The 8505-nt window shown below is 40.8% G+C and overlaps 1 long non-coding RNA gene across 1 annotated transcript in view; it reads right to left on the bottom strand.

The window, feature by feature from the left end:
• Nucleotides 1–4979: 4979 nt before the first annotated feature.
• The window catches only part of LOC106841758 (uncharacterized), a 75860-nt gene continuing 72334 nt past the window's right edge, over nt 4980–8505 (bottom strand). The window contains exon 6 of the long non-coding RNA XR_001400727.3: nt 4980–8437. This is a non-coding gene — a long non-coding RNA (uncharacterized lncRNA). The remainder of the gene's footprint in view (nt 8438–8505) is intronic.

Here is an 8505-nt window from a genome sequence, read left to right as displayed (position 1 = left end):
TGAATTTTATCCAGTAGATAAGGGAGGTGCTTCCAAATTTGGACCACAAGATTCATAAGGTTTTTCATATACCAACATTTTAGGATTCTATTATTCTTTCCTTTTAAAGTCATGTTTCTCAAAGTGTAGCCAAGTTCCACCTGCATCAGAATCATCTGGGTCACTTCTCCAAATCTGCAGATTTCCAAGCCCCAGCCCAGACCCAGTGAATCAGTACCCCGAGGAAGGTGGCTGGGAAGGGGGGATTCCCAAGACCCAGCATCTGAATTTCAACAAGCACGCTGGTCAACTTGATGCACACTGAACCCTGAGAACCCGCGAGGTACAGCAGGGGCTAATGAGGCCACTGGAGAATCAGGAAATCACTTTTCAGTGAAATAGAACAGAGTACAAACTCACAGAGTGTGTCTCTTGCTATAAGGATGAGTCTTATTTCAATAAACCTTTGTTTGGGTGTTATAAAGTGTGTGTGTGTGCTGGGCCAAGCTGCAAAATTGTGGTTCATGGGCTGAGGCCAAACAAGTTAGAGAAGCATTGCCTTAGAGGATGCTCTTTATATTGTTTTCAATCAGACTTCACCTGTCATTCAAATATTGTGAGGAAAACAAATGAAGTGTAATTTCCCCCTGAGTACCCCTGCCCATAGCATGCTGGGACACATCAATCTTTGTACATAAACCAATTAATTTGGTACTTCCTAACTCAACATGAAGTGATAAAAAAACAGCTCTATGAACCTGGTATGGATGGAAACATGTTGTTAATTGTCACCTATTCAAGAACTGTGTTCTTATTTTCCTCAAGAGATTACAAAGCCTTTATTCTGGCTCTCATTACATCTCCGCAACCCTACACTTAAATCCTGGCACAACTAACTACAAAGTACCCAGTCGGTCCCTTGCTGTGCAGAATTTCGCTGTATTGAGTTTTGCCCCCACAAGTGATCACAGAGTGTAACCCGGAACACCTCGTGCTATTGGAATACTGTTTTCCTTGCACTTGTACTTGCTTTAATAGGGTGTATATCTGTGACCTATTCTCCAAAAAAACTGACAAGCAAGGACAAATACAAACCCATCCACTCAAGCATCAACACCACACGCGTGTACACACCCGCACACACACACGCGTAGACACAGTCATAAACGTATTTAACAAACTTCAGTCATTCACATAATGCCTTTGTTATGTTTTCCATTTCCACATACCTCCAGTACTATCATTTACCTTTTTCTTTAAATCAAATCATATTTTATATTAAAAAAGTTTTCGTAAAGAATACTTTCTATCCTTCGTATAAATGGAATGCTAGTGTCACTTGCCAAGAGACAGGATAACTGTAAAAATAAACGTGAGGGAAGGAGAACTGAGTCACCACGCTCAAGTTAGATCTGTTACTTGCCAAGGCTGTGAACTGAATGAAGCCTGTTCTCTGTTTAAAAAAGAGACTTGAATGTTTCTTGTTAAAGACCTACCAGGATGAAACTGAGTCTTTTTCCGCGATATCAAAAGCCATGAAAGACTGGAAAAAGGAAATAACTTTCTCAACAGTGATTCCATTTTGTTTTAAGGCTGAACAGCTCCCTCTTAGAAATATCTCCTGTTTCATTAATATCTCAAACTTGGGGAAGTGACAGTATAGATCTGTGGTTCTCAGACTGTAGCGTGCATCGGAAAGAGCTGGAAGTCCTGTCGGGCTGTGCCTCACCCCCGAAGTCTCTGATTCAGTGAGCGAGGCCAAGAATGTGTCTCTCTGGAGAGTTTCCAGGTGGTGCTGACTTGATTGCGCAGCCGCCACTGGGAACCACGGCACGGATAAATCCGGCACGTCTTCCGCAACCTCGTTTAAGTGAGTCCCTCCTTCTCTGCCCTCCACAAAGCCTTCCTTGCCCTCTCTGTCCACATTAAACTTCTGCAAAACCAGTCACTTCTTGTCCAGCTCACTGATTCCCAGTCTTTTCACCCAAATCAAACATGTTCTTATTCTCCCTTCACAAATCCCATGCTTTGAAATACTCTTTGTCTATCAAACAAAATAGATGTATCAAATAATAATTCATTTCCCCATGTTTTATTAATCAAAGATGAGGGTAACTGCCAATCAGAGCTTCCAGTCAGCATGGGGTAACTGGTGTTCCTACACTGAGTTGATATAATCCTAGCCCAGAGCAAAGAAGCCTGATGTTTTAGTTTAATTAGCCTGTGCATCTCATCTCTGGTAAATGCGAGCTCTTCTGGTTAGTCTTTTTGAAGTACTGAAAATAGCTCACAGGCACCCCCTTCACCCCCCATTACTGCTATCTGAGACCCTCGCGGGCCTGGGAAGCTCAGGTTGAGACCACCTGGTATCTATCACTCATTTGGTAATTAATCACTGATGTCTCCTGTCATTTCTTCTTTTTTTTTTTTTCCTTTTCTTTCTCCCGGAAGCCCCCCAGTACATAGTTGTATATTCTAGTTGTAGGTCCTTCTGGTTGTGCTATGTGGGACGCCACCTCAGCATGGCTCAATGAGCGGTGCCATGTCCGTGCACAGGATCTGGGCCCGTGAAACCCTGGGCCGAAGATTAACCACTGAGCCACGGGGCCAGTCCCTGTCGTTTCTTCTGTTGTTGTCCATTAGAGCACAAAGGGGCTGCATCCGACCCTTCCTTGTAAACTGTAAGTACCCGGCTCAGGGCTTTAGAATTCGCAGCTGCCCAAAAAAACAAAAACAGAAACACTATTTGTTTCATTTACATTTGACATACCACAATTGCATCCAGGGGAGAGCAACACAATGAAAGAATATTTGCAGTAAAATAGACCAGTATTGTAAACAGGAGAGTTAAACTCAAAAGTTACCCTTTGGAGGAAAATGAGTCAACCAAACAATTGATTTCCAGGGTGGATATAGAGACTTGAGAATAACTACTTGCCCGAGTAAGTTCACCAGGATGTGTTTCCACTGGATTGCTCTGCCTGGTGCCTCCTGGAAGGCTGGGGAGCGGGGAACATTTGTAAGGAGTCTAATTAAATCACAAGCACACAAACTGAGGACTTGGAGTGATGGTGAGATCGTAATGAATCAGAAATACTCCTGCCTTCCTCAAGAGTATGTGACTCTTCCTTTTTCTGAAACTCTGCTTAAAACTCTTGTCCTCGGGGAGGCCATCCCTGGTGGTGATTACCACTACCCCCCACCCCCTGCCCTCCTCGCCTGATCCTGATCACATTTTATTCTGAATTCCTTTAGCAATATGAACTCACTGCATGTTGCATTGATATTGCTATCTAAGCTTTTTCAAGTAAGTGTGTATATGTGTGTGTGTATTTGAGAAGGCTCTCTTCTTGCCTTCAAGAAATAGCTCCCCACCCACCTGTGACAAAGACCTACAACTCAACTATTATAGAGTAATTTCCTTATTTGATAACCTTGCTACTCCAGGCATCTACGTTCAAAATGCCGATAACAGTAAGCTCTTATCCACCATTAATCTGTTGGTGCCCCTTCCTGCCCTTTGCTGATGAACGGGATGCTCAAGTATTACTGCTAGCATTGCTTTGGATAGTCCTACCAAGGAAATTCCAAAGGAATCTTTTGACTACTGATGACTCTGGAAAAGATGCAAAAAGCGAGGTTTTAGGTTGTTGATTGTTCCAAAGACTTATTAGATTTAGCTAATTATACAGGTTATCAAAGTAAAAGATCTTCTGGGTGCCATGTGATGCTCTACCCCATCATTCATGCCTGATTGAATAACATGGTTAAAAGCTGAGGAGCTCCTCCTTTAACGAAGTTCCGGCTCTGGTCTGTTGCTATGGCAACTTAGGGCTATAGTCCAAGATGACAGCAAATGTATTAAATATTGCAGCAAATCCATTTTCTCCCTGCCTTAGTGACCTCAGAGCCGAAACTGTATTTGATAGCATACAAGTTTAGAAGGAGCATTTGCCTGTTGTTTTTTTCTTTTCCGACATGGAAACCAATCATATTTATATTTTCTAGCACAGTGTCATCCATGGAGGAGGAATTGAAAAAATACTTGAGAGGAATTAATTATACATGGTGGACTGACCACACACATTTATTGCCTCTTTTTCCTGAGACCCCACTAAAATGGCAGTAAAAGAATTAAAAGGGAATATGTTCACATAGACAAAGAAAACAGGAAATGACATCACAATAGGCAAGTGATTTATATTTGTTTTTAGTTCTTTTTTTATTGAGGTAAAATACACATAACATAAAATTTACCATTTTAACCATTTTTGAGTGTACAGTTCAGTGGCATCAAGTACATTCACACTGTTGTGCAACCATCGTCACTATCCGTCTCCAGAACTTTTTCGTCTTCCCAAACTGAAACTCTGTCCCCATTAAATAATAACTCCTTGTTCTCCCCGCCCCTCAGCCCGTGGTAACCACTATTCTGCTTTCTGCCTCTATGCATTTGACTGTTCTAGGGACCTCATATAAGTGGAATCATACAATATTTGTCCTGTTGTGTCTGGCTTATTTCACGTAACATAATATCTTTAAGGTTCATCCATGTTGTAGCGCATCAGAGTTTCATTCCTCTTTTTTCCCTTACTAAAGCAGATTGTATTTTATTTCCATCTTTATTGAGGTATAATTGACAGAATTTCATTCCTTTTTGAGGCTGAATAATATTCTGTTGTATGGAGATTCCACACTTGGTTTATTCATTCATCCATCAATGGACATTTTTGGTCATTTCCACCATTTGGCTATTGTGAATAATGCTGCCATGAACACTGATGTGCAAATACTTATTCAAGTCCCTGCTTTCAAAACTTTTGTGAATATATCCAGAAGTGGAATTTCTGGGTCAAACGGTAATTCTATGTTTAACTTTTCGAGGAACCATTGGACTGTTTTCCATAGCATTTTACATTCGCATCAACAAATGTGCAAAGGTTCTAATTTTTCCACATCCACCTCAACACTTATTGTTGTTGGGTTTTTTTTTCTTTTTGATAATAGCCTTCCTAATAGGGGTGAGTTAATAACTCGTTGTGACTTTGATTTGCATTTCCCTAATGATTAGTGATATGAAACAGCTTTTTATGTGCTTATTGACATTTATTCCATTCATTTTTAAAAGATGGAAAGTCCATGGAGGAATGGCAGTCATCATAGCAGAACAAGGGCGGAGGTGGGGGACGGGGGCGGGGAATGAGAAGCAAACTGATTTGTCCCACAAAAGCTCTGAAAGATTCAGGCCCTGATGAAGGGATGGACCAGGGTGAGAATCAAGGCTGAAAACATCCCCTGCCCCACACCAAGCAGTTACTCCTCATCCAGGTAGGAAAATGGAGTCTCAATCCCTGGGGAATCTGAACTGGTGAGGCCCTAGGTTCCAGTATAACTGGCACAGTAGCCAGCAGAAGTGAGGTAAAGTCTGGAGATGAGGAGACTCCACAAGTGTGTGTCCTGAGCAGTAGGAACTCCAGTCCTCTTCCTCAACTCTGCTCCCAAAATGCAGGCAATTTGTATTGCTCCTGGATAGAAGATAAGAAGATTCTTCTCATAAGAAACTGAACTGCCCCAGGGGAAGAAAACAATAGATAGTGGCATTTGGCTTTCCCCTAAGAAAACAACAAGATCCCCACTAAAAACTCAAGAGTGAAGCCCTCCCCTTGACAAACGCTGCCTGTGCACACAGGGTTTCCAATCAGCTTTTGTGCCGTACTCTAAAATACGAAGTGATGACTCGGGATCACCAGACAGTTGAGGAAAGCCTCCATCATGAAAGGCACAAACCAAGACAAAACCAAGGGAAGAAAAAAATTGAACTAGGAAGAAATAGATAATGCCAGGAACAGACGAAAGCTTCAAATAAAAACTGCAATTTTATTCCCAGAGAGTTGAGAGAGAGTTAAGAGAAGATATTCCATCCATCAGTTACAAAACAAAACAAAACAAAACAAAACGGGAGACTATGAAAAATAAAAAGAGCCCTTGAAAATTAAAAATGATAGTCAACACAAAAAGTTAATAGGTTGGAAGTAATACAAAGGCAAGATGATGGAAACTAATAGGGATAATATAAAGATAAAAGACTTAGGAAGTCAATTGAATTAAATGTCCAAATAAGAAAACAGAAGAGAAGATTGTCCAAGAAATAACTTAAGAAAAATTTCCTGGACCTGAAGGACATGAGTCATCATTCATGAGGACATGAATGAAGAAAGATCAATGACAAGTTTCAGCATACAGGGGACACAGAGACAGACTAGAAGTGTCCAGACAGATAAGTCATCTACAAAGGAATAGGATTTAAAATGGTATTGGGTTTCTCAAAAATGACCCTGGGAGCTAAGAGGACAATGAAACAATGCCTTCAAGGGAAAATAATTTGCAACCTGAATTCTATATAGCCAAACTGCAAATCCAGACTAAGGGTAGAAAAAAAGACATTTTCAGATAAGAAAGAACTCAGAAAATGTATCTCCCATGTACTCTTTCTCAGAAAGCAACAGAAGGAAACATGTCACCAGAACGAGAAAGTAAAACAGGACACTGAACCCAGGAAACATAGGCTCCAACCTAAAAGAGAAGCAAAGAGAACTCCCAGAATAACTAAAGGCTATAGAAAAACCTGTCTATACTGGAGCAGGAGGGCTTCAAGGAGGAGAGCTCCAGAGGGAGCAGGGTATTCATTTGAGTGGGTATGAAAAACCACTGATTGGCCATGAAAGTTCTAATAGGAAAGAAAAGGACAGGTACATAGAAAATAATGCAAGTAAAACAAATGAAAAAATATTATCAACTCCAGGAAAAACAAAAAGTTATACAAGGAAGGAAATATAATCACAGTATGCTTTTTGGCTTTGTAATGGATAATAATTATATAAACATAATGATTAATAAATATTGATCTAAAAAATTATTCTTTGATTATAGGAGTTTGCAGGAAATGGTAGAGGGCAAGTAACAGACAGGCAATTTTATCTCAGATAACAGCAAATCAATAGGCAATTTCTAAAATTGATAAATCAAGAAATAGTAGTATCAGTATTTTCTTCTGATATATATCAATAAATATCTTGATGGTTGCAACTGAAAACTTTTGGGAAAATGATGGCCTTATGAGTCTTCTCTAACTTGGATTCTGTTTCTGGAAATGGTATAAATTCGTTCTTCACCGGGTTCCCAGAGGCAGTGTGGAAGCATAATAGTTAAGAGTACGGGTTCTGATCCAGACTTCCTGAGTGCTCAGCTTGACTCTGCCGCTTCTTGATGGCAAGGTGAATTTGGGCAGGTTAACTCACCACTCACCTCAGTTTCCCCGTATGTAGAACAGGAAACATAGTATCTACCTCACAGGATTATTGTGAGAATTAAACAATGCGTATAAAGCACTTCGCATTCTGCATGGTGAAGCGCACACATTCATACAATATTGTGATCATTATTATCATTCCTGTTTACGGGTCTATCCAGATACGCTACCCCTGCCACCTTTCAATGTCCTTCCAAAAACATCACCATGATGGAGTTATAGGTGAAAGATGCAGAACAAGTAACTGGAGTTCAATTCCTGCTCCTCAAGCGATAGATAGCCAGATCCGAAATGCAAAGTTATGCAGCCTTAGTTTCTTCCTCCACCTTACAATTTTCCTCCTTGAGGTAAGAACTAAAGACAATTGTGGGTAATAGTATAAGGAATAGGTATAGCAGGAGTCTGAAGTCAGACTCAGGTCGAGTTCTGGCTTCCCACCTGTTAACTATACAGGTACATGCTAATTACTTGATTCTATGGGTTGAACCGTGTCCCCTCAAAACTTGTATGTCGCAATCCTAACCCCAGTACCTCAGAATGTGACTGTATTTGGAAACAGGGTTTTTAAAGACGTGATTAAGGTAAAAAGTGAGGTCATCTGGGTAGGCCCTAGTCTAATAGGACTAGTGTCTATACAAGGAGAGGAGATTCAGACACAGACACACACAGAGGAAAGACCACGTGAGGACACAGGGAGAAGACAGGCATCTGCAAGCCAAGCGGAGAGGCTTCAGAAGAAACCAACCCAGCTGACACCTTATCTCGGACTCCCAGCCTCCAGAACTGTGAGGAATAAATTTCTGTTGTTCAAGCCGCCCCGTCAGCAGCACTTTGTTACGGTGCCTCCAGGAAACTAATACACTTGATCTCAGTTTTCTGAGATCATTGTGAAGATTAAATTGTGTAGAAAGTACTTATCGCAATGCTTGGCACATAACACGTGCTCAATAAATGTAGGCTGGTATGATTATTGTGTTGTTATTATTATTAAAACACAGTTACTCTGGTCTTTCCACAGTAACAAAAGAAAAGAGAGAAACTGAGTGACCAACTCAACCAAAATTATCGAAGCTGTTATGACTTCATAATTCATCCTCAAGTCTTCAGTCTTGCCTCTTCAATCCACCTCCACAATGCTGCCAGAACATTCTGGAATAAAAATCCTACTGTGATATCTAGTATACAAAGATGGCCTCAAACAATTCCACCCCTCCCCA

This window comes from Equus asinus, chromosome 21 (assembly GCF_041296235.1).
Source record: "Equus asinus isolate D_3611 breed Donkey chromosome 21, EquAss-T2T_v2, whole genome shotgun sequence".
Classification (NCBI taxonomy): Eukaryota; Metazoa; Chordata; class Mammalia; order Perissodactyla; family Equidae; genus Equus; species Equus asinus.
This window is presented reverse-complemented; position numbering and strand designations above follow the sequence as displayed.